Below are 23848 nucleotides of genomic sequence, written 5' to 3' on the forward strand. Positions count from 1 at the left end.
CAATTTGCTACAGAATCTCACATAAGTTTCTGTTTTCACAGTGAATTAAGACAGAAGAGCACAGAGTAAAGTCCTTTGCTCTTAAAAGTAAAAAAATGATCATATTGTTTTTCCTTATAGTGGATACGCAGAATCAGATGTAGAACTGCTGTGTGGACATCATTTTACAGATACTGATTCACTTCGATATCTTTGCTGCTTCTACTTTGGTGGAGATACTTACATGAGTAAAAATATTCAGTTTTCAGGGAGGTTTATGGGAATGCATTCTTGAAGTGCTTTGGAACTAAGTCCATCCATTGCCAAGAAAAAAAAAAAAAGAAGAAAAATGACAAGATTTGGGAAAAATCTTACAAGAGCCTTCCATGAGGAGACTACTTTTGCACAGGACTAGTTGCCATCAATGTCTTTCATAGCCAGTAGGAAATATAGAGAAGTATTTACAGAACATGCTTATGACATTTATTAAGAAATAAAATCATCTATTAGATCAGCAACTAAAAAGTAAATAAATATATTCTATGTCTGCTCAGGTGACAAAAACACATAGCTGACTCTTGCACTTGAAGAGAATGGTTAGGTAGAAGTTAGGTTAATCAGAAAGCCTCAGTATTTCAAAACCAAGAGTAAAGCTATATCTCAATAAGAAATTCTTTGAGGCGACAACAAAAAATACTTCACAGTAACCAAGAGAGTGAATATTTCTAGCTTTAAATCTCTGACAAACTGGAATATCTATCTATAATAGTATGAAATTGAGGCAATCTTGATTTATGAGCTAGAAAGTGAGTCACAGGTAGTAGTGGTATAAATACCGTTATCTATACACTTGAAATCCAGCTTTTCATGAATTGTCTTCTTGGCAGAATGTTCAAATAATGTTAGACCTTTCTTGATCTTAAGAATGCTTTTCAGTCTCTGGATAACAAGGGAATTAATTAAGAAAAATGGAAAAGGGAGGGTCCCCAACGGGTCATGATCAGATTTATGCAAGGAAAGAAGTGATCTGAAAGAAGGAGGAGCAAGTTCTTCCACTTTTTTAATGAAGTCCTTTAGAGAGTGAATTTATAACCAGTACATTCAGATGACGTAGGACAGCTTTCTGTCGACATCTTGAAAACCTCACACTTTGAATGAAAAGAGCAGTTGCTTGCACTCACTAAAGGATTATCTCATTTACATTTTCAAAAGGGATTACAGTGCCTTTAAAGGACAAGTATCTTTTGGGCTAATTAATTTCCTCAGACTAACTTGCAATGTATAGTGAGCACTTGATTAAATATTAATACGGGGTACAGGGTCACAATTTTTGCAATATTCTAAATCTGTTAGTATATTGTCAGTGAGTTCAAAATGTAAGTATTTGCATGGATGCATTTATGTTTATGTGTTGTTGAGAGAAGGAAGAGAGAAAAAGAAGAGGATTAATGCTGTAATGGACTCACGCTGGGGAATACAGGGAAATTCACAAAAAGTAAAGAGAATGCCATGCATTAATCTCTATAGATAGCACGATCTGATTTTAGAATCCAGGAAATTCTGAACACTGTAGAGCTGCGTGCATAGATATAGGACATTTAGTATAAAATTTTCACATATGCATTCAAAAAACATCAGGCTGAAGAGTGTGATATCTTAGATCAAGGAAAAGCCCCACACTACCCCCTAGTGATCAAAGTTTAGTGACCTCCAAATAACAGAAAACACAGTAAGTGGACTTCAGATCACAAGAACAAAAAAATGCCCAGAAGCGATGCAAGTCACTGCTGGTGTTCTTTACTTAGGATCCTTTTTATGATAGAAGAATAAAGCAATGGCTGTCGAAAGGCTGCAACTTCCAATTCCTTGGTCTGAAGCCTCAGTCTTAGTAACCAAACAAATATAAAAATGTATATATTCAGAAGGAGAAAAACACAAATCCTCAGGGGAGATATCTCAAGTGTTAAGATTTGTAAAAATAAAATAGAAGGTTTTCTTGCAATCTTACAGTTGCAAAAAATGCTTTTCCAGTTTTGCATAGTTCATATGTACTGATTTATCAAATATCACACATGCACATATTTCTTAGTGTTACATAAACTTGAAATTAAACAAACCAAATCCCAGGCTCATTTATGTATGCACAGTAAAACTGAAAGTAAGTAATCACTTATACATGCATCTGAGGCGAGAATCAGAGAAAAAGGAATTCACAACCAACACAACTCCCTTCTGAGAGGAGCTGAGGGCCCAATATGCCTCTCGGGCCTGTCACACAGGGAGGTGTGTTGCCTGCCTGATGCCTAGGTGAGGGATGTTGCTAGGAACAGCACTCACCTGGTTAAGCTCTCTGATTATTATCCATTACTGGTTTTCCACATTGGAAATGAAGACGTAGGCAGAAGAAGTTCTCTGGTGATCAGAAGGGACTTCAGGGCTCTGGGACGAGTTCTGAAGGGATTGGGAGTGCAAGTTGTGTTCTCCTCTGTCCTCTCAGTGGGTGACTGGAATCTGCACAAGAGGAAGAGGGAGGACATGCTGAATGAAGGCTTTGTGAATGGTGTCGCACCCAGGCTTTGGGTATTATGGCTTGGGATGCAGCCTTGAGAAAGGCGGGGAATGCTGACAGTGGATGGGAACTGATTATTAGAAGGGCCACAAATATTCTTGGGAACAAGCTGGCTGAACTGGTTAGCAGGGCTTTAAAATAGATATGATGGGGGAAGGGGTTGTACTAGGTGACAGAGAAGTGTGTAGGAATGCTGTCACTGTGAGAGGCAGTGAGGGGAAAACCCCAGACTTGTCCTGGAGGTACTAGGGAGGGCTCCTGCAAGAAGGCAGCAAGGCCGATAGCTAAGCTGGTGTGCCTCTATACCAATGCGCACAGCATGGGAAATAAACAGGAGGAGTTAGAAACTGTGGCATAATTGTGAAAGTATGACCTAATTGCTATCACAGAAACATGGTGGGATGAATCCCATGATTGGAATATCCTGATTGAGGGCTACAGGCTTTTCAGAAGGGATAGAAGGTAGGAGGTATGGCAGAGTTGCCCTCTATGTTAGGAAGTGGATAGTTTGTGAAGAGGAGTATCTGAGGAGCAGACATGTTCAGATTGAGATCTTGTGGGTAAAAATCAAGGATAGGTCCAGTAAGGGGCATCTAGTGGTTGGGATCTGCTACAGGCCACTTGATCAGGAGGAGTCTGTTGATGAGGCCTTCTTGCTTCGGCTGAAGGAGGTGTTGCACTCACAGGCTCTTGTCCTGATGGAGAATTTCAACCACCCAAATATCTGCTGGAATGGTGGGTGGCAGACAATCCAGGAGACTACTGGAATCTGTCAAGGACAAGCTCCTAGTCCAGTTACTAGATGGACCTACCCAAGATGAAGCCTTAGTGGACCTGGTGCTCACTAATGCAAAGGAGAGCATTAGAGAGGTTAAGATCAGAAGCAGCCCAGGCTGTAGTGACCATGTCTTGGTGGAGTTTGTGATCTTGAAGAATGCAGGCCTGGCAAAAACCAGAGCTAGGATCCTGTGCTTTAGGAGAGCAAATTTCTGTCTGCTCAAGGAATTGCTGAGTGGGATGCCCTGGGAAACTGTCCTTAAGGGCATGGGCACAGAACAAAGTTGGCAGCTCTTTAAGGACACCCTTCTGAGAGCGCAATGGCTCTCCATCCCCCAGCAGAAGTCAAGCAGGGGAGGCAGACAACCGTCGTGGCTGTGCAAGGACCTGCAGCTTAAACTGAGAGAAAAGAGTACAGAAAAGTGTACAGAAAGTGGAAGCAAGGTTGTGTATCCTGGGAGGAATACAACAGGGTGTTGTCCATGTGTGTAGAGATGAGATTAGGAAAGCCAAGGCGCAGATGGAGCTGAACTTGGCAAGAGTTGTGAAAGATAACAAGAAGGGGTTTTACAGGTATGTAGGCAGGAAGAGACAGGCCAAGGAGAGTGTTCTCCCTCTGATGAAAGGTAATGGGGAGCTGGCTTCCTCAGGCATAGAAAAAGCTGAGGTATTGAAAGAGTGCTTTGCCTCAGTCTTCACAGGTGGTCAGGCTTCCTGTGTCTGCCAGGACCATGAGCCTCAAGGTGAGGGTGTGGGGATTGGTTTCTGTCCCACTGTAACAGTGGAACAAGTCTGAGTCCTCCACATGAAATTGAACGTGTATAAGTCCGCATGGATAGGATGATATCCATCCTAGAGTTCTGAAAGAGATGGCTGATTGGTTGCCGAGGTGCTCTCCATCATATTTGAAAAACATGGCTGTCTGGTGAAGTTGCTCGTGACTGCAAAAAGGGAAACGTTACTCTCATTTTTAAGAAGGGGAGAAAGGAAGATGTGGGGAACTAAGGCTTGTGAGCCCTACTTCTGTGCCTGGGCAGATCATGGAGCAGATCATCCTAGAAGCTGTGTTAAGGCACATATGAGATTAAGAGTGATATGAGATAGCAAGCATGGCTTCACCAAGGGCAGATAGTGCCTGACCAATCTGGTGGCCTTCAGTGATGGAGTGATAGCTTCGGTTGATGGGGGAAGGGTGGTGGATGTCATCTACCTGGACTTCTGCAAAGCCTTTGACATGGTCCCTCACCACATCCTTTTCTCTAAATTGGAGAGGTGTGGATTTGAAGGATGGACTGTTCGATGGATGAGGAGTTGGCTGGCTGGATGCAGCCAAAGGGTTGTGGTCAGTGGTTGTGTGTCAGGGTGGAGGCCGGTCACAAGCGGTGTCCCTCAGGAGTCAGTCTTGGAAGCGGTGCTCCTCAACATCTTCATCAATGACACAGACAATGGCATCGAGTGCACCCTCAGCAAGTTTGCAGATGACAGCAAGCTGGGCGGTGCAGTCGATACACTGGAAGGAAGGGAAGCCATTCAGAGGGACCAGGACAGGCTGAAGAAGTGGGCCCATGTGAACCTAATGAGGTTCAATAAGTCTAAGTGCAGGGTGCTGGACTTGGGTTGGGACAATCCCAGGTATTTATACAGACTAGGGGAAGATCTCCTTGAGATCAGCCCTGTGGAGAAGGACTTGGGGGTCCTGATGGACAAGAAGCTGAACATGAGACAGCAGTGTGCGCTTGCAGCCTGGAAGGCCAACTATGTTCTGGGCTGCATTAGAAAAGAGTGGCCAGCAGGGAGAAGGAGGTGGTTGTCCCCCTCTACTCAGCTCTTGTGAGGCCCCATCTGGTGTACTGTGCAGAGGCCTGGGGTCCTCAGTACAGGAAGGATGTGGAGCTCTTGGAGCGGATCCAGAAGAGGGCCAGTAAGATGATCGGAGGGCTGGAGCAACTCTCCTATGACAAAAGATTGAGGGAACTGGGCATGGTAGCTTGGAGAAGAGAAGGCTCCGGGGAGACCTCATTGCTGCTTTTCAGTACTTGAAGTGAGCATAGAAACAGGAAGCAGAATGTCTGTTTACGAGGGTGGATAGTGATAGGACAAGGGGGAATGGTTTTAAACTGAGACATGGCAGGTTTGGGTTAGATATTAGGAGGAGATATTAGGATATTATTAGGAGGAAGTTTTTAACTCAGAGGATGGTGAGGCACTGGAACAGGTTGGCCAAGGAGGTTGTGGATGCCCCATCCCTGAAGCCATTCAAGGCCAGGCTGGATGTGGTTCTTAGCAGCCTGGTCTAGTGGTGGGCGACCCTGCACGTAGCAGCAGGGTTGAAACTAGATGATCATTGTAGTGCTTTTCGACCCAGGCCTATGGTTCTATGAATAAACAAGTAATATATGTATTTTAATTATTAATCTCTTTCCTTCTCACCTCCCTCGAGATTGATTTGTATCTGTTCCTATATCCTTATATCTATATTTATTTTGTTTCTCACATGCATGTTTAAATGTAATCTGATAGTGTCCTTAGGCTTCTTGTTGATAATTAAAAACACGTATTTTATTCCCTACAGCATGCATCGAAATCTCTGTGACTAAAAATGAGTCTGAAGCTTTCCCTCGATCTCAGTAAAATTGTAGTTTCGATTCCCTTAAGATTCATTTTGTATTGGGCATGACTTGAGATTTTCAACAGGAGTAAACAGCCACTACTGTCTTAAAATATAAAGTACTTTTTTAGGTTGATGTGAAGTAAGAATATAACCAGCAGTTCAAAGCTCTTTTGAGGAGGTGGAACAACTAATCAAATGCCAGGTGTATATGCAGCTGCCACTGCTCTTTCCCCCTGCGCTCCCTCTTTCCCTCTGCGCTCAGCAAGTAATTCCTATTGGTGTCTTACTGTTGTCTGTGCACCATTTTTGTGGCTGTCACTACCTGTTGCTCTTTTACTCGTGGCAACCCCACAACGGACAGCTGCTTAATGTTGTCTGTGTCTACAGCAGCTACTCCGAAGACCCATCTGTACCCCGTAGGATTCTTGAAATGCCCCCTTTTGTGGTAATCAATACCGAGTATACACGTAGTCCCTGAGCCAGTCACAGTATAATATTTTTGCCAGTCTGTGTCAGTAAGACTTATTTCGGCTTCCAACACAGATAGTTCTCGAGAGCCCCCGGTCACTCCAGAAATATGGATTGATTCTGTCCCTTCATTACTCAAGGGCATCAGAGTGCTCTGTGCACCAGTATCCACCAGTGCCTTTTATTTCTGTGGTTCTGATGTGCCAGGCCATCGAATCCATACAGTCCAATAAACTCTATTATCCTTTTCCCCACCACTTACTGGGGGCAGGGCCCCTCTATTCATTACTGGTGTTAACTGGAACGACTGCAGTGGTGATTGATCTGTTTTGTAATTCTCTCAGCCGTGCTCGTAGTAAAGGAGTAGCTTGGTTATGCCACTTCTTTATGTCTTGTCCATGTTCATGTAAGTAACGCCACAAGGCAATTTGTGTTATAGTATTCTTACTGGAGCCGGAAAGCGTTTGCCTCTAACAGCTGAGATTTTTGGTGGTGCACATGAGAAGGAGGGTTCATCATCTTTAATTAGTTGGATTTGCTTTAGTTTGATCAGTTCCTTCATTAGACTCTTTTCATTATCCTGATCTTAATCAAGCATTTCTGATACTACTACACGTTTGTCATGATTAATCAGTAGAGACACTTGCTCTTGCATTTCATTCAATTGGTCTGTTACTTGTGAGAAGGCCGAAGTAGAAACGTGAGTTGGGGGTAGCTGTTGTTCATAGTTCTGGAGCGTCGAGTCATTTCAAAAACTAAGGGTCTTCTCTGTTGGTCTTGGTATCTGTCAAACATTGCTGCTAGTGTACACGCATATCTTTCTGGTGCTGTTGTTGTGAGTTTCTGCCATATATCAGCCATCATCCTCTCTCTTTCAGTGTCGTGGTCTTGACGTGGTTGGTTAGGAACAAAATTAGGGTCATACATTTCCATCACAGCAATTTCCCTCAAATACTGGATACCCTTTTCAACTGTATCCCACTTCTTCATCACAGGCTTCAAGCCATTTGTGAAGGGATACTTTTCCTTCATGGCTACTAATGCTTGTTCCCTGAGGGTGAGAGCCCCATCCAAACATCAGCTAATCTCTCTGTCAATAGCTGGATCTCTGGCAATGGCTCCTAGTTAGTGAGCTTCATTACCATCTAGAGACAAGCTACTGGCCCCACTGTCCCAACAGCGGAGCAACCAGGAAACGAGAGTGTCATTCAGGTGCTGTGTAAACTCCTTTCTTGAGCCTTGGATTTCAGTCATCTTCAGAGGCCGACAAGTAGTAATAGAGACTTCTTCTTCATCACTCTCTTCTGCATGTCTCTTAGTTTTTTCTTTTGCCTTCCCTGATGATGATGATTCTGAGGAGGGCCCTTTGCCTGGATCTTCCTCTACCTCCTCCTCTGCTTCTTCTTTTTTCCATTCTAGATGTGAGGACACTCGTTTCCATTTCTTGCCTTTCATAGGGGCAGCTGATATTGTTTCTGGTGTCTCCTGAGATTGATCATATTTGACTTGGAAATTTTCCCCTTTGGCTTGAACCTTATCTCAGAAACTCTCTCTTTCCAGATTAGTATTATATAGGGCGTGATAACCACAAGCCAAACCCCAGTTAAGTTGTACCTCCTGAGATCTATGTAAGCCACTGTCCCTGCCTCAAATACTAGTGTAGTTTCTCAGGATCCTACAGGTGTTCAAGAGTGAAATCCCATGACATGCGGGTCCCCATGCTTTCCATATTCCCTGCTAGTCAGCATTCTCTGGTTTTGGAGGAGATTCCTTCCACATACCACTTATGGATAGGAATACATTCGGGGAGACTGATATCACACACAGGAGTATGCCCACAAAAAGGAGCATTAATTCGACATTCAAAAAATGTGTGACAAAACTGAGAAGAAAGCCTGGAAACTGGTCTGAACATCGTGTTGTTTGTAAAATTATTTCATTATTCCATTTGGGATGTAGTTGCTTGTAAAATTAACTATGCCATCTGGGATGTAAATGTCAAAGTTCAAATCACACCACATTGCTTATAAGTAGGGGTCTCCATCAGTGCCCTTATTTGGTTATATAAGAACACAATTTCACAACAAGTAATCATGACATTGATAATTGACCAATAAGTCGTGAGTAACATGATGGCTCTTAATCCCTTACACAGAGCCCCTACAATAAAGAGTGGGCTCATCACTGGTAGCTGCTAAAAAGGGGTTAATGAATGGAAGCTAACAAGAGGAGAGAAAAAAAAAAAAAAGGAAAAAGCACTGCCCAGACTAAGCAGTCTAGGCAGTACGCCTAGGCTTCCAAGGTCAAGTTTTTCAGCACAGAAATCTGAGCTACTGATAATGTTCCCTAACCAAGCTCTCCGAGAGCAGAGAGAGATTCGTTCTAAAAGCTAAAAAGCAGCTGCTAATGCCCGTATTCTCCACCAAAAAAATGTCACGGAGTTAACTAGATCAATCTATGCCCATGACGGCAGCATTAGGCCCCTGGGCCCTCCCCAGCCCCACAAAATGGGAAGGGAAAGGGAAAAGTGATAGGAAGATGGGAGCTTAAGGAAGGAAAAAAAAAAAAAAAAACAGCAGCAATGATATATGGAGGAAAACTTATTTTTCTAACTATGATATCAGAATGCAAGATAACACACTATAATACAATCTAATTGAAATTGAGGCTAATAAATCAAATAAAATAGGAGAGAGAGAGTTCCTGAGACCAAGTCAAACTTGAAAAGCTTGGAATGGCTCCCTCCAGCACCCACTGCAATGCAGTAAGAGACCATCCTGCCCGGACGGGCCAGATCCCATGATTTCCGTGATGTATAGGGATAGGTACTTGGAATTGGAGCATTAACGCTTTAAATCCTAGAAATCCCAGTGCACTTCCACGATGTGGAATATTGAAAACCAAACTACACAAAACCATGACACCTGCATACCCTCTTCCTCCCCCTTCCCCCACCATTTAAGCGAACAATGCTTAATAACATCTTAGAGTTATTGGTCTTGTGGTTTTATGTTTAAAAGCCGTTATTTCATTTATTTATTCTTTTCTCTCAAGGTGGTGGTGTGTGTTTTTTCTGATATTTTCTGATATGCTGTGCAAACATGTATATCTCATCTAATGAGGCATTACCTTTATCTTTTCATTATTTGATAATGTAAACAGTTGTTTAAATTCTATTAGTTGCCACTTCTTGCATTTTCCCTTTAGCTTCTGGTTTTCTAGAATGTGAAAACAGTCCCTAAGAAAATTTGAGGTAAGTATTCATAGTGAGCCAACTACAGGAGACACTGTAATTAGGAAGAGTGATTTGAAGCACAAATTGTGTAGAGTTTATCCATCGGCCTTCCTTGTAGGCACCTGTGTGTTTTAACATTAGTGATTTTACTGTTGTATAACTTGAGCATGGACTATGACATTCATACTTGTTGCCTTTAACAGTGATACTGGTATGTAAAATCTCATTGTTGCGGAGATGTGTAAGAGCACAACACTCATCAAATTTAGTGTATCATCTAGAAAGTTTAGTATTATGCTGGTGAAAGACTGATAGCTTTTCTGGCTCAAAATAATGCGATAAAGAAGAGAGTAAGAGTGAGATTGTTGAACATGACCATGGTTGTGATTTGTCTGTTGTCCTCTAAACACCATGATGATGTTCCTCTGAAGCTACATCAATAGGGATTTCCAGCATTGGGAAGGTTATAACCTTTTCTACTACTTTTACAAAACCAGTTCACCAGCTTAGAGTATCTGTGCCTGTTTTATTGCACTGGTCCCAAAAGAATAGGGACAGGAATTTGCATCAGGAATGATGCAAAACAGTACTGAAGAACTAAAGGTAAGTGAGCTTAAGACTGCAGGAAGCACTGTTCAGAGACGTGTACACTTTTGTTCCCTGTAGCCCTCCTTGAATACGAGCGCTCCTGAAGCTTCTGCGTTACTGTGATTATTTCCTTCCTTTACGAATTTTTTTTCATGCAAATGTTCAAAACACTGTAGTATACAGGACATCCTTCGCTGATGATGCAAGATGTCACTAGTGAGAGGTAACGCTCCCACAGTCATGGTCTTATTATTGAATACTGAGAATATCAGTGTTTCCTTGTATTTAGGCCACGGTTGTTATAATTCAGCACAATGCCACTGAAGTAAAAGGTGTTACACAGATTTTCACAAATTTGCAAAATATTTAGTCTTTTTTTTTTTAATTGAGAAATTGTACAAGTTTAAATATAGCTAAACTCAAGGTTAGCATATATCAAGATCTTACTGCTTTTTGATTAGAAATTACAAAGCAACAAATTCTACAGTCCCTTCATCTTGTGTTGTTTGATTTCTATAGAGATACTGAAATTCTGATGATAAAATTCCTGTGAATATTTTAGAGGCTGGGATACATGAAGAATCAGGAGTTTAAACTCAGGAGAGACTGGTGACTGTGCAGCCTTCAGCCTTTTTATCTACCAAATGTATGCAGCTATTTAGCATATTTCCTTGTCCACAGTTTTGAAGTGTCTGTGTCAGATAATTCTTTTGAAATATCTCAGTCACAGCAGTTCCATACGTTATGGATACCTCCACTATACTAGGTGCCTGAGTTTACACTGCCTCAGTAACAAACACTATGGCTCCTCTTAGGGGCAAAATGTTACTCTGAAGATAGAGCTCTCCTGCTTGTCTCAGCTGGAGAGAAATAGCAGATCTTTTCTCTAAAGACATATTAATTGAATGGTTTGGGGAAGTAAGACAGGAGTTTACTTCTTTCCCAGCACTGTAGCATGCAAATAGTAACTTAGAGAATTAGAGCAATGCTAGATAATGTGTAAATGCCTTAAAATAACTAATATTGCATATCCTTTAAAGTCCTTATAGAGATTGGAAAAGGGAAGAATGTGACTGAAAGAAGTTTCTGCCTTCCACATTCCTTCTGCTCCCTGTGAATCTGTACTGCAGTGAACAGAGCTGTGTGTCAGAGGGATGATAGGGAGCAGCAATGGCTCTGGAGGGCTGCAAGTCCTCATGCTCAGGGGAACGAAAGCACGGTGATTAGGAGTTAGGGCACAACTGGTCCTGGAAAGAAACCCTGGGGACAGCTAAGTTTGGAGGATTTTTAATACCATTGTTGCTGTTGTTGTTTCCAAGTTTCCAATGTAGACAAATCCCAGGAATGCAGAAATTACAGAATAGCTTAGGTCTTGATGTGGAGAGGTTATGGACTCAAATTGCTGTGCTACCACCTGCACAGGGACATATTATCAATACATGGCTATCTCAGGAGACACACTTCTGAATTTTATTTTTTTTTCTATTGTATGTCAGAGCAGAAGAGATATCAAAAACTGGCTTTTGCTAACTCAAGAGCAGGGTTTTATATTGTGTCTTCTGTGTGTTTCTTAAATTAATTTCAGTGAACAAAACCTAAACTCTGCTGAATTGTATTCAGTTAGTTTGTACTCTATATATATACAACTTCATAGAGGTTTTCAGAAATTTGACTTCTCTGTCAATAATATTCTCCACATTTCTCTTCTGGTTCCTTTATTGTGAAATGTTCAGTATTAAGATTTCATTTGAGATATGCTTGTGAGTTTTAACACTATACTGAAATACACCTATTGCCAATCAGTGTTTAAAGGCACTTTTTCCTCCACATGGAGCTGCTCTGTCTTCATGACAATAGCATGTGCTTAAAAACCTCAGCATCAGCTCTTATTTACCATCAAAAAGGAAAAAAACATGCAGATCACATGAACAGTTTATGAACAAAGTATATCCAAAGCGCCCCCCCCCAGTCTAGTGTTTCAGTTTCTGCAAATTATTTGTTGTAATCAGTGTAATTCTATTCCATTTGAGAGAGTACAGTAACAGATATGGTGTTATCTGTAATTTTTCATCACTTTTATTCTCTGAATACACAGTGCTCCTATGTCTTGATATTTTGATTTTTGTGAGGTTATGAGAACTAGTGAGCATAAAGTGCTGTCTGCCAGTGAGTGATCTGTTCAAAGCTTTGTTAACTAAAATCTGAGCTATTTCTTGTTTCTGACCACAGCTGTGTATACCAGTCTGATAAAATATGCAGAAAGTGCAGAAAACAGGGTGAGTTAATCATCAACTTTTATTCTTAGAATATTTTGCTCTGTGATTCAGTGTAAAAGGCAGCTATAAGCCATTCAATACTCTTTTTCATTGAAAAGGAAAAGAAATGATCATTTGGCTTTCTAAATTACACACCTTCTTTCCAACTTTAGTTAGATTCATTTCTACATTTTCTTTCAGTCTTTGTTAGAAAAGAAAAACAAAAGAAATCTAACAATACAATTCTCATTATACAGCTATCAGTTGCATAAAATATCTTTGTTTAGAGGCCTAATAAAATTGGTCATATAAAGAGGAAATGAGAATTTTAATGTAAAACGAAGCTGACAGTGCTCTTCTATTACTATGGTCTTATTAGGGAAAAATTCTCTGACATCTGTTTATCCCCTGCAGCCAACCTTGTATTCAGAATACAGTAATTGATTCACAGCATCCACTGGGGATCTAACTGGCTCACTTTTCCACACCGCACTACACAGGTATCTCTGCAGCTAATTTTGAATGTACATCTACATCGTTATCTCCTGGTGAACTGTGACCCGAAACACTTTGGAGGCCCAGATGAAAGTGCTTCCTCACCCCTCCAGTGCTGGGGGTGCAGGCATTTCTGCAGCGCGGCAATTCACCCAGGACACCCAATCACAACCAGCCCCTTTGAAGCCCCGCTCAGCTGGGAGACCATGAATGATTCATGGCTTCTCTACACACACTAAAGGGGGAAGAGCAAAGCTAGTGTGTATTATTCAGGACTGCATCCTCAATAAGCCTCCATGTTCAGCAAATTGCTACAACATTTTCTGCTTAGTCCTCACCTGTATACAACATCTCTTTCTGTGTGCAACCTGCTCATTTTAACAAAGATAAGTTGATTATTTAGGAGGCCATGTTAACTAACACCAACACAAATAAAGAAGTTCAGTATTGGTGCATGAAAGCAACAAGGAAAGCATTATAAGGAAATCAAGGAAGATGATAATTTTGCGGCAGTTGAACAATGAATTTCTTATTTATCCATTTCGATTTCCACCACTGTGACTGTCATCACACAGGACAATTTGTATCTCAGCTTAATTTTGGTATGCGGATTCTCTACTGTCTGTTACCTGTTTGATGAAAGATGGCTAAGTGCTGTAGCAATCAAATGTGACAGAAGTTGATATTTACACCTAATATTTGTAACAGATCTGTAATCTCATTCACATAGAAGATTCCAGTATAAGAGATAATAGTTGATGAAATAACAATCTCTTTTATTTTGATGACCTCAGTGTGTACCTGGGCTGGTGAAATCACAAATATCTGCAAATATCTACCAGACGTTCCATACCATTCAGACAGATCTCCTGGATCCTTCTGAGGTCAGAAGCTGAAAAGCCTGCTACTTAAAAGTCTAATAAGAACATGGCAACTGCATAACATAATTCAGTTCTCATTGTCCTCATTTCTTTATTACTGGCACACAGAGGAGTTTGCACAACTAGAAGTCACTCATAAGAAAATGACACAAAGCGATAAGAAAGAATATGACAAAATAAACTGTCCGCATAGCTGAAAGTGCAGCTTTCACCATTCTCAGATGCTTGCTTGTAGTCAGAGATAACATGCAAATGCTTGTCATCAGTTTCACTTCTTTTGAAGCACGATAATTAAGAGATTAATTAAGTAAATAAAGTAAAATATCTACAAAAAAAAGAAAATCAACAAACTTTATCACTGAGGGAATGGGATCTCTTGACTTCAAAAGACATTACTGTAAGGCTGATGATTCACCTGCTTATTAAACATCTGATATCACTTATTTTGGTGCTTCCTCATATCTGGTCCCTTGTGAAAGGTGACATTTATTTGGACAAAGATATTATATTTTCAGAGGCAAAGTATAATTTCATTAACTTTCTGTGGACTGATTCGTGGAGAAAAGTGAAGGCATTGTCGAAGAGCATCAGTATTTAAATCCAAACATTTCTGTGGTCATAAATGGCTGACTCTTCATATATGAATGTTAACTTGCCACATATATAAATAACCAGCTCTGTAATTACGTTGATGTGAAAATAAGATAACATCCATGGAAGCACAGCTAAGAGAGGAATTATTTGACTGACATTGTAGAAATACATTTTTTTAATATTGGTACAAGTATCAATGCTAATAAACAATCCTCTCAGTAAGATCAGAGGAAAATACTGCTATACACAGCAACAAAGAAACAATATGATGCTGCTGCCCCTGCTGCTTAGCACTTCTAATCTTGTGTACAGAAATATAATTTCAAAAAGTGGACTGGTACTTTCAACGTATTTGTCACCTCTTCCTATGAAAAGTATCTGCTTTGTTATAGTAAAGACCAAGTTTAAGGAGCTGCTTAAAAGAGAATGCATCTCACTTAACACAAACTGATATGGTTGGAATTTCCACAGAAAATGTAGACACTTATATTTCTCTTAAAACATGAGAGAAGGAAGAAGAGGAACCATTTATTGTTCCTTGGAGACAGTAATTTTCAGAGTAGCTCTGTCTGCCTTATGAAAACTGTACATACTATGTTACAGAGATTGGCTCCTTGCCTGCATCCCTCTCGGTCTTGTGAACTTAGCACACTTCTTTTTATGGTTGTCCAGATTCAATAAGAGCCAAGAGTTCTTGGTTAGAGAGAGATGTGATCGAAAAATGAATGTTTGCAGCTTGAAGAAGTAGCTGCGAGATGAGGCATACTACCTCTGTACTTTGAAATGAAGAAGCCATGTCCAAGATGAGCTGGAAATATATTTAGAAGATTTTGTGGAGTCAAGAAGCACTTGCTTTGTTGTTTGGGTACAGGTTATAAACTCAGGAAATGGTCAGTCTAACAGAGAAACCCTATTCCTCAGCACTTTTTATAAGAAACCAGCTTCTGATTCAGCGTGTGTGGTTTTGACATTACTTTTCTGAGATGTGTAACTTTCCTTATGTAGAGCACAGAATTCAGGCTTTTAATTGTGAATTTTTGACTCCATTCACAGGCAGCTATTTGCAATTTGCAATTCTAAAGGTCAATGAAATATTTTAACAATTTTTTACTAAATTATACAGTCTCCTTACATATATTTGGATTGTTCCAGTTATCATTAATTTCATATATGCAAAAGGAATTGAATTGAAATGAGAATCACACTCAAAGGATAAACAGAGTAAAATAAAAAGTCAAAGATTTCCACACTTATCCTTTGGAGTTTTAAAGCAATGAGTAGAGCAGTAATGGTGGTTAAAGATTGATGACTGATTAGAGGAATTTGATAAACCAAACCTGTGTCTTCAGAACTCTGTTTGAACAGGCTATGCCTTTGCATTTGCATCTGACCATAAAACCCACCTTAAAACATAGCTTAGTTATAACCCACAACCTTTTCCTGTTTCTCAGCCCACTCTCTTCCTCAGGAGAATTTCTCAACTTCATGCCAGAAGTTGGTATATCACTGAAGCAGACTGAAGCAAAGCTTCAGGGATGAGTTTACAACACTACCATACACTGAACTGGCTGTGAAACAAATTTTTTTTAAGAAAAACTCCCAGTTCCAGAAACAGACCGCCCTACAGTTTGGTTTGAAAGGAACTTTATTTGTTTTCACAGGGCAATGAAAATTCTGGGCCACACTGCAAGGATCATCTAAACTAAATTAAACATGGAATGGTCAAGACATACAGTAACTAGTAGGGCTTTATATATACATGTATACATACCTGCAAACATATATGGAGAAATTATGAAAATAAACTCTTTATATCCCAAACTAAAAGAGTAGTGACAGATATCTAGTATTCAATGGCTGGATATTCTAAATGGGAAATACAGCTTTTCCCCTTATTTTCTTTCTTTGGGAACGTATCCCTGGGTGCATAGTGCCTCTGATCCAATAGAGAAAAGGAAATTTGTGGCCTCTAATGGACTAATTGATATCTGTTGATTAGAGAACCCTAATATCAAAATGTACATGAAAAATATTCCCTCATTTCTAGAAGCTGTCTTGGAGAGATCTGTAATTAGACCAGGTTTCCAGTCCCAACATTATTATATAGAAGTCAATTCAGTGATCAGACTTAGAGGTTATGGTAGTGTTAGACTCCTGACAAATTCTCAGAGTTTAGTAGTGATCTTAAAGTCCATTGTGAGGTATAGTTAGTCCATTGTTAGCTACAGTTATAGGTATATGCATTATTTAGAGAAATTGTCCTAATATGGGTGTTTGAATTGTATCTAATGGCTGGAACTGAAGATTAGGCAATCAATCATAGAATCATAGAATCACCAAGGTTGGAAAAGACCTAAAAGATCATCCAGTCCAACCATTCACCTATTACCAATAGCTCCCACTAAACCATGTCCCTCTACACAACATCCAGTCTTTCCTTGAACACCCCCAGGGTCGGCGACTCCACCACCTCCCTGGGCAGTCCATTCCAGTGCCTGACCACCCTTTCTGAAAAGTAATACTTCCTAATGTCCAGCTCGAATCTCCCCTGCCGTAGCTTGAAACAATGCAGCACTGAGCTCTCATGTGTCACATCCCATTTTAGGATATAGTTTTGAGACTTAAAGGCTTGTATCTTTGCTGAACACAGGAAGCCTGACATCCAAGCAGTAGCTGGGGACTGAGACTGATCTGTGATTTAAATGCTTTAAGATTGATCAAATGTTAGTCTCTGAAATAGATATTCTAATGTAAATTACAACTCATTAGTTGAGAATGTTATTGTAAAAACTGTTTCTAAGGTTTTCAATTTAATACATAGTTAGTTTCATTGTATCCAGTTAGCTAAACATTCATTTTCAGAATACTTTCAATTTAGATTTCTGTCATCTCTAAGTTAGTTTAAATTACTAATGAATTTTATGGCATAATTTTTTGTTAAACTGAGTCTATAACTTCAGTGGCACAAACTGCTAAACCTGAAGTTTAAAGGATTTGATACAGCTTTACTGACCAATTTAATAAGGCTCCTTAATACTTTATTTTAAATCATAATTAAACTGATTTATGAATATAAGTTTAGTTCATAAATCATGCATTTCAGAAGTTCATACAAACCAAAATTTTGGCTGTAAGGGAACCAGCTTTACACATTTGTAATATTTGCCTTTTCTAAACAGTGCTGTATTTCCTTGTAATCTGAGACCAAGTGAACGTTCTTTCCAATTGTATATTAAAACTCTATTTTTTTCTGCAGAGCCCAGATTTTCTTTGCTGCTCAGTAGGATGCAAAATATGCATAGGAATGCTGGTCCATGATGTGCCCCTAGACATTAAACCAGAAATAATAGTAAGAGTTATACAGAAGGCTATAAAGATAATTGAACATATTCAATTATTTATTAGATTATACAACTCAAGAAATAATTTTAATTGTCAAATTAAGAATGTAGACATAATTTACCTCTTATTTACAACAGGCTTGCACAGATCTAACCATCTTGACCTATGTCTTTCATTTGAGAGAGTAAAAGAAATACCTGGTCCCTCTAAAAAGCTTAGATAGAAAAGATAAACTTTTGCCTCTTTGTACTTTAATTCTCACTGTTTTACATCTGACTGTTAAGTCAATAAGTCAATATTCCCTTATATATAAGATCTGAAACTTAGCAATGTTTATTTCCTTAGTACAGTACTTAATTAAAATGTTCACATGTGTAGTGAACTTTTCTGCAAATTTATGTCTACAGAAGAAACATCTGTACGTCTCATCCCACAAGGTTGGCTTTTATACCTATTGCAGAGAAATAGGCATTTCTAGCGTGCGATTAATCAGAATTATTTTAGCTGCCTCCTTCTGGTGAGGCATTCATACCCAAAGTCTCAGTGTTGGGGAGGTGATAATTCAGATCAGATTCATCTCAGGTTTCTACAGTTCTACTCATAATGGTGTACATTCATTTTTCAGGTGGAGATGAAAAATGTTTTGAGAATGGATCTAAAAGAAGGAAGGATGCAAAGACAGGAGTGTTGCAAATGCAAGAGGACAGTAAGAAAAAAAGACTTTAACAAGAGAAGGATTTCAAATGAATAGGAAGTTGGAGAGAAGCTGGAAAGTTATGGCATCAAAATAACAGGAAGCGTGTTAGAAAGAAGTGACATGAGTGGCAATCAGATCAGTGTTCAGAGCCATCAAGATGAACCCAAAAGGCTTCAGTTTGATGAGAAAGCAAAGGATGATCTAACCAAATGAATTAGAAGAGCAAAAGCTCACCAAAGGATGAACAAGCAAGATCTGTAGTCATTGCATTTGAGTGCCATGAATGTGGAAACTATGGTGCAGAAATTTACAAGCATAAAATGAGGAAACACTGCAACCTGAGTATATTGTGCATCGTATATTTGCATACAGTAAGAAGCTACAAAGGCTTGAGTTTCAAACTTTCGCTTTGCTATAATATGGTACACATTAAAAGATCTGGCTTAGGAGATGAAAGGGAGAGGTCTTCACTAGAAGGAGGAAAAAGTTGTTCAAATATTTTTTGTTGCTTTCCTCTTTTGGCCTTACTGTTCACAGTTTTCATTATAAAATTTCAGGTCATTTGGCATGTAGTCTCATGCCTTTAAGTAACTAGGCAGCTTAAGCAAACCATTGATCATGGAAGCGTTCTTTTCTAAGCAAGCACAGTAGAAGATTCTGAATAAATAAACCAGCCTTTGTGAAAGCAATTTGTCCTTTCAGGATGACAAACTGGGAGAAGACTGATGAAAAGAAACATAGAATGGTACAGCAATGGATAATCTTTTTCTAACACTGAAAGAGAAATTTCTTGTAATGAGAACATGGAAAGGTGAAAGATACTGTAATAGAAGCAACCCGTTACACACTTTTTTTACAAACCAACATTTCTGAAATCTGTTGCAATATTTTTAGAGTATTTAGCACATCAGTCACAGAAGCCTTGCAAAAAGACTCTTATGAACAATGAAAATTTCACGGGCCATCCTGACATTTCTGAGAGCTTTTTAGCTATGCATCTACTCCTTCTCATGTCCTCCAATGTGCATTAACTATAAATGTAAACTTCAGCTTTACACCATTCTCTATACATCCTAAAATCAGAGAGGTAATGTTGTCTCAAATGGATATGTTTGCAAATGGAACCATATTAAATTCACCATTCCTGTTCAGTCTTTGAGGACATCTGTTTATTGCCAGTAGAAATAAATTGGTGTGTAATCTTCTGAGGAATATCATTTTTATTTTAATTGTACTGGTATTGAGATGATGGAGTATTTTGCAAATAATATGGTTACAGCTATCAAGTCATTTACTTACATGAAAAATCACAGATACCAAGCAAAAGGAATATTCATAAGATACTAAATGTTGATAGTGTAAAGAATGGAACGAACTTGTTTGCTTCATGACACATTTTATTTCATTTAATTTTATTAATGTCTATAATTTCCTGAAAAGAATACCTATATCTAAACAATTAAATTCATAAATTAGCTAAAGTGTATATTTGTGTCATTCTGACAAAACAAAATCCTGCTAAAATGAGAGCAATAAAATTTAAATGAGTAAAAATTGGGATAGCAAAGGCATTAAACCCTTTAGTAAGTATCTAACGGACAAAATGAAAATATGGAGTAGATATCAGTGCTCACACTTAAATAAAATGCAAAATCAGCAGTCTGGTCATGATGTCAAAGTTTAGTTTAGGTATGTAAGTTACAAACATTCAGAGAAGCTCCTGTTTTTCCTGATTCAATTAAAAATAAAAATAAAAATAAAAATAAAGTATCTTGAACCTGTTCTTCAAGGCCAGAAAGATATTTAAACAATACAGGAATAGAACCAATATAGAATAAATGACTAGTCTGACTTTCTGTAAAAGCAAGACCAAAATTGCAAGTACAGTAAGGATATATTTTGTACAATGTACTGAGCAATGTACTGGACACATGGAGTTTTGGACAATGCATGTGCATATGCATTACAGTTCAGATGTTGCAGTGCCATACAGATGTAGAAAGGCTGCACAAGCTGTAAAAAAGTAAAGTAAGGTGATAGCTAAACCCAGCCTCCTCCTCTCTTTAACAGCCTATACATCTTCACTTACTTTTTCTCTAAAAGTTTTCTGGATACACTTTGACATTTCAGTAGAATAAGGAATGATTTCAGTCAGCAGAGCATTAGGTAAAAGTTCATCTTTTGGGAAAGTGTGTGAAGAGAACTTCAGAACATTTTGAAGTATATGAATTAGTGCTTCTAACTCTGAACCACTGCACTAAAGCCAAAGGAGGGGAAAAAAAAAAAAAAAGTAATATTGATTTTTCTTCAGAGGAAAAAGAGAAGCTGAATTTCTACTGATCCTCATCTGCTGAGCTCTCCCTTTCGGGGCTATGCCCATGCTTGCAAAATCTGGAATATGAGCTATGAGCAGGTGAAACTCCAGGAACAGCTGGTTCACACAACATTCAGAGACTTTCTTGTGTATCCTTGCTAACAGCCCATCCTCTCATAGCAGACTGTTATTAATTCACCTCACTTCCTAGCCTTGCAAAAACTTGGCAGTGAGGATAATCTTACTAGAGTTCTCTTAAGCCAGTATATACTCATTTTTGTTTAGATGTGTCTGTGCCCTGCAATAAAGACATTCCTACCCAGCTATAAGTGAGCTGGCCACAGAGCTAATTAAAGGAAAATATAGCTCAGAGCTGCTACACTGAGAGAGGATTTTGGCGATGAGGCTGCACTGATAAGTGTTCTGCTTTTTTGGCTCAGCTTAACCCCTTGCACTGGAGCTTTGCTGTAAGTATGCCAGCCCTCTGAGAATAATCTGGAATTTCAGTGGAGATATATCACTTGAAAAGCATTCTTAGGATCAAATCCTGTTTCTTCACATTCCATTCCCTTTATAAATTGGTGGTTGCCTCAGTAAGAAGAGTCAAATCACAGATGTGGCTGCAGCAGGTCAGCAGGGCCAGAGCCTGGAGGAGGGACTCCTTTTTCTGAAGCAGAAAATGTTAAATTAGTATTAAAACTAACTTTAATATACCTAGCCCCTATCAATTAAAACCAAACAGACAAGAATGCATGAAGTTGTATCTGTGATACTGGTCACAATAGAAATAACCCAAATTCAAAATCAAGGGTCCATTTTGTCCTATATGCTAAGAGCTTCAGAAATGGCATCACTCAAAATCTCTCAAATATGTGAGAATCAAGTGGTTAGAGACTATTTTTAACACTTTTCCTCCATCTGAAAGTATCTCTTTAAGAGATTCACACTTAATTTTACTAATTTGGAGACTAAAGAAAACAGGCAGGTGCATAACACTGACATCTTTATAAAATATTTAACAAAGGTATCTGTCAAAGTTTTCTTTATTTATTTACTTTTTTACACCATAAGCTTCCATCTACTGCGTGACATAGAAAAAAAATTAAAAAAAAAAATTGAAAAAACAATCAAATGGAAAGAGCATATAGGATCTCCAATCAGATTAGCAGAGAGCAGAATCATTTTTGGACTTTCAGATGTGCGAGACAAGAAAAGACTACTGTTAACTTCTCTCTAGATAAAAGGACCATTTTCAAGCATTCTTATGTCCTTTTTTCGCACTAGACTTAAATCTTATCAATGAAATCAAACAGGGATGAGCTGAAAATTCATTAGCATTGTGGCTGGACTTCACTCAGAGGAAGCAATTTAGAATAACTAGGGCTCATTTAAGATAGACATAGATGGAGACGTGAGTAGCTGAATTTCATTTCCTCCTCTAACATGCATGAATGTTTTAAAAACTGGCTTAATATGTACCTGGAATGCATAAAGGCCTATGAGTAAGAATAATATTCAAAATTAATTTAAGAGGCAAAGGAAGATTGCAAAGGAAGACGAACCAGGTTAATAAATTAATCTTCTCTAGCAGCAGATGTTCATCTAAAAGGAAAGAAAACATAATTTGAAGGGAAAAGCTTTAGACACCAGCAGTTTGAACTTCTTAGTCTTTTCTTTGTGGGTATATGTTTAGGAGAAAAGATTATATTAAAAAGAAACATAAAGTGCATACTCACAAGTACGTGAATCTGCTCACACATACATATATGTGCAAACAAATTTTATTAATGTAAATAGTGTTGATGGAAGAACAGATATTCATATCCTTCACAAGTTCTTATCACAGTACATTAAACATTCCTCATTCAGAGCCACATAAAAAATGCAATCTATGCCAAAACTAACAAAGTGAGTAGCATGTTAAACAAAATTTCACATTTCAAAAATGAGTGCATTCTTGAAATCTCTTGCCTAGATACATCATTTACATAATGCTTAAATCTTAGCAGGTCCCATTATCAGAAATCGTCTTCCAAATAAGCAAATATCTTCATTATATGAAAAGCCAAAGGCAATCCTGAAGTAAGAGTTGTTTGGTAAAAATGTTTATAATACCTTCTACTCAATGGACCAGCTCCTGTGCAGCTTTTACTTTTAACAAAATGTGAGATCTTTTTCCCTTTCAGCAACAGTGAACATTCACAGTGCTAGCTGCTTACTTAGAAGTTCTGCTTCTGCTACACAGAGATTAAATTATGTGCCTAGATAGATGGCATTTCAATAGAAGCAATAGTCAGGCATCTTAGAACCAAGGCTCCTCTTTCTCCTTTTCATGTTGCATTCGATATTACTGTGTATTAGGTTACAGCAAAAACTTCTGCCTTTGGAGTCTGTTGCATGTGTTATTTAATTATTCTGTCATTCATTAGAATTATACTGTGCACAAAGAGTTTTCACCCTCAGTCCCTTATATTAATTTGAAGTCATTGATCTGAAGTATCATGGCAAGGAACATTTCAGATAACAGACAGATAGTGAAGTAAACAGTACTAAAAAGCTATCAAATTTTCCAAACAAAAGGTGGACGCATTATGACTGTGTTGGATTTATGTACTTACCTGTAAGAAGTTTTTCAAAAATGCTCCTTATCTTTGCAAAAATGGTTCTGAATATGCATATTGTAATGTCCATTAAATATGTCCATTACTTTAGCTAAACACATTCTGCAAAAGTGTTATGCAATTCTTTGATCAAGTGCTAACAAATTAAATGTCCTACTGCTTCAAATAAACTGTATCTCTTGTTTGCTCCTTTTTCTGTACGAAAAGATGGGAAGCCTGTCTGCCTTTTACAAAACCAGAAGGAAAAAATTAGAGTAAAATGCATATTATCTGCTTTAGTTGGGACAGCACAACATTCTTTCCCACTCCTCTTGCAGAATTCAACAGCCCCACATTGACTTAGTCCTCATCAAGCTCACCACTACCATGAAATGAAAACAAATCTTACTCCCAGTCGGTTCATACTGTTAATAACTGCTAAG

The 23848-nt window shown here is 38.7% G+C and overlaps 1 long non-coding RNA gene across 1 annotated transcript in view; it reads left to right on the plus strand.

The window, feature by feature from the left end:
* LOC146545707 (uncharacterized) overlaps positions 1–23580 on the plus strand; it is a 98795-nt gene extending 75215 nt beyond the window's left edge. Inside the window, exon 3 of the long non-coding RNA XR_014880886.1 lies at positions 18420–23580. This is a non-coding gene — a long non-coding RNA (uncharacterized LOC146545707). The remainder of the gene's footprint in view (positions 1–18419) is intronic.
* Positions 23581–23848: the final 268 nt, after the last annotated feature.

This window comes from Meleagris gallopavo, chromosome 1, assembly GCF_905368555.1.
Source record: "Meleagris gallopavo chromosome 1, MGAL_WU_HG_1.1, whole genome shotgun sequence".
Lineage (NCBI taxonomy): Eukaryota > Metazoa > Chordata > Aves > Galliformes > Phasianidae > Meleagris > Meleagris gallopavo.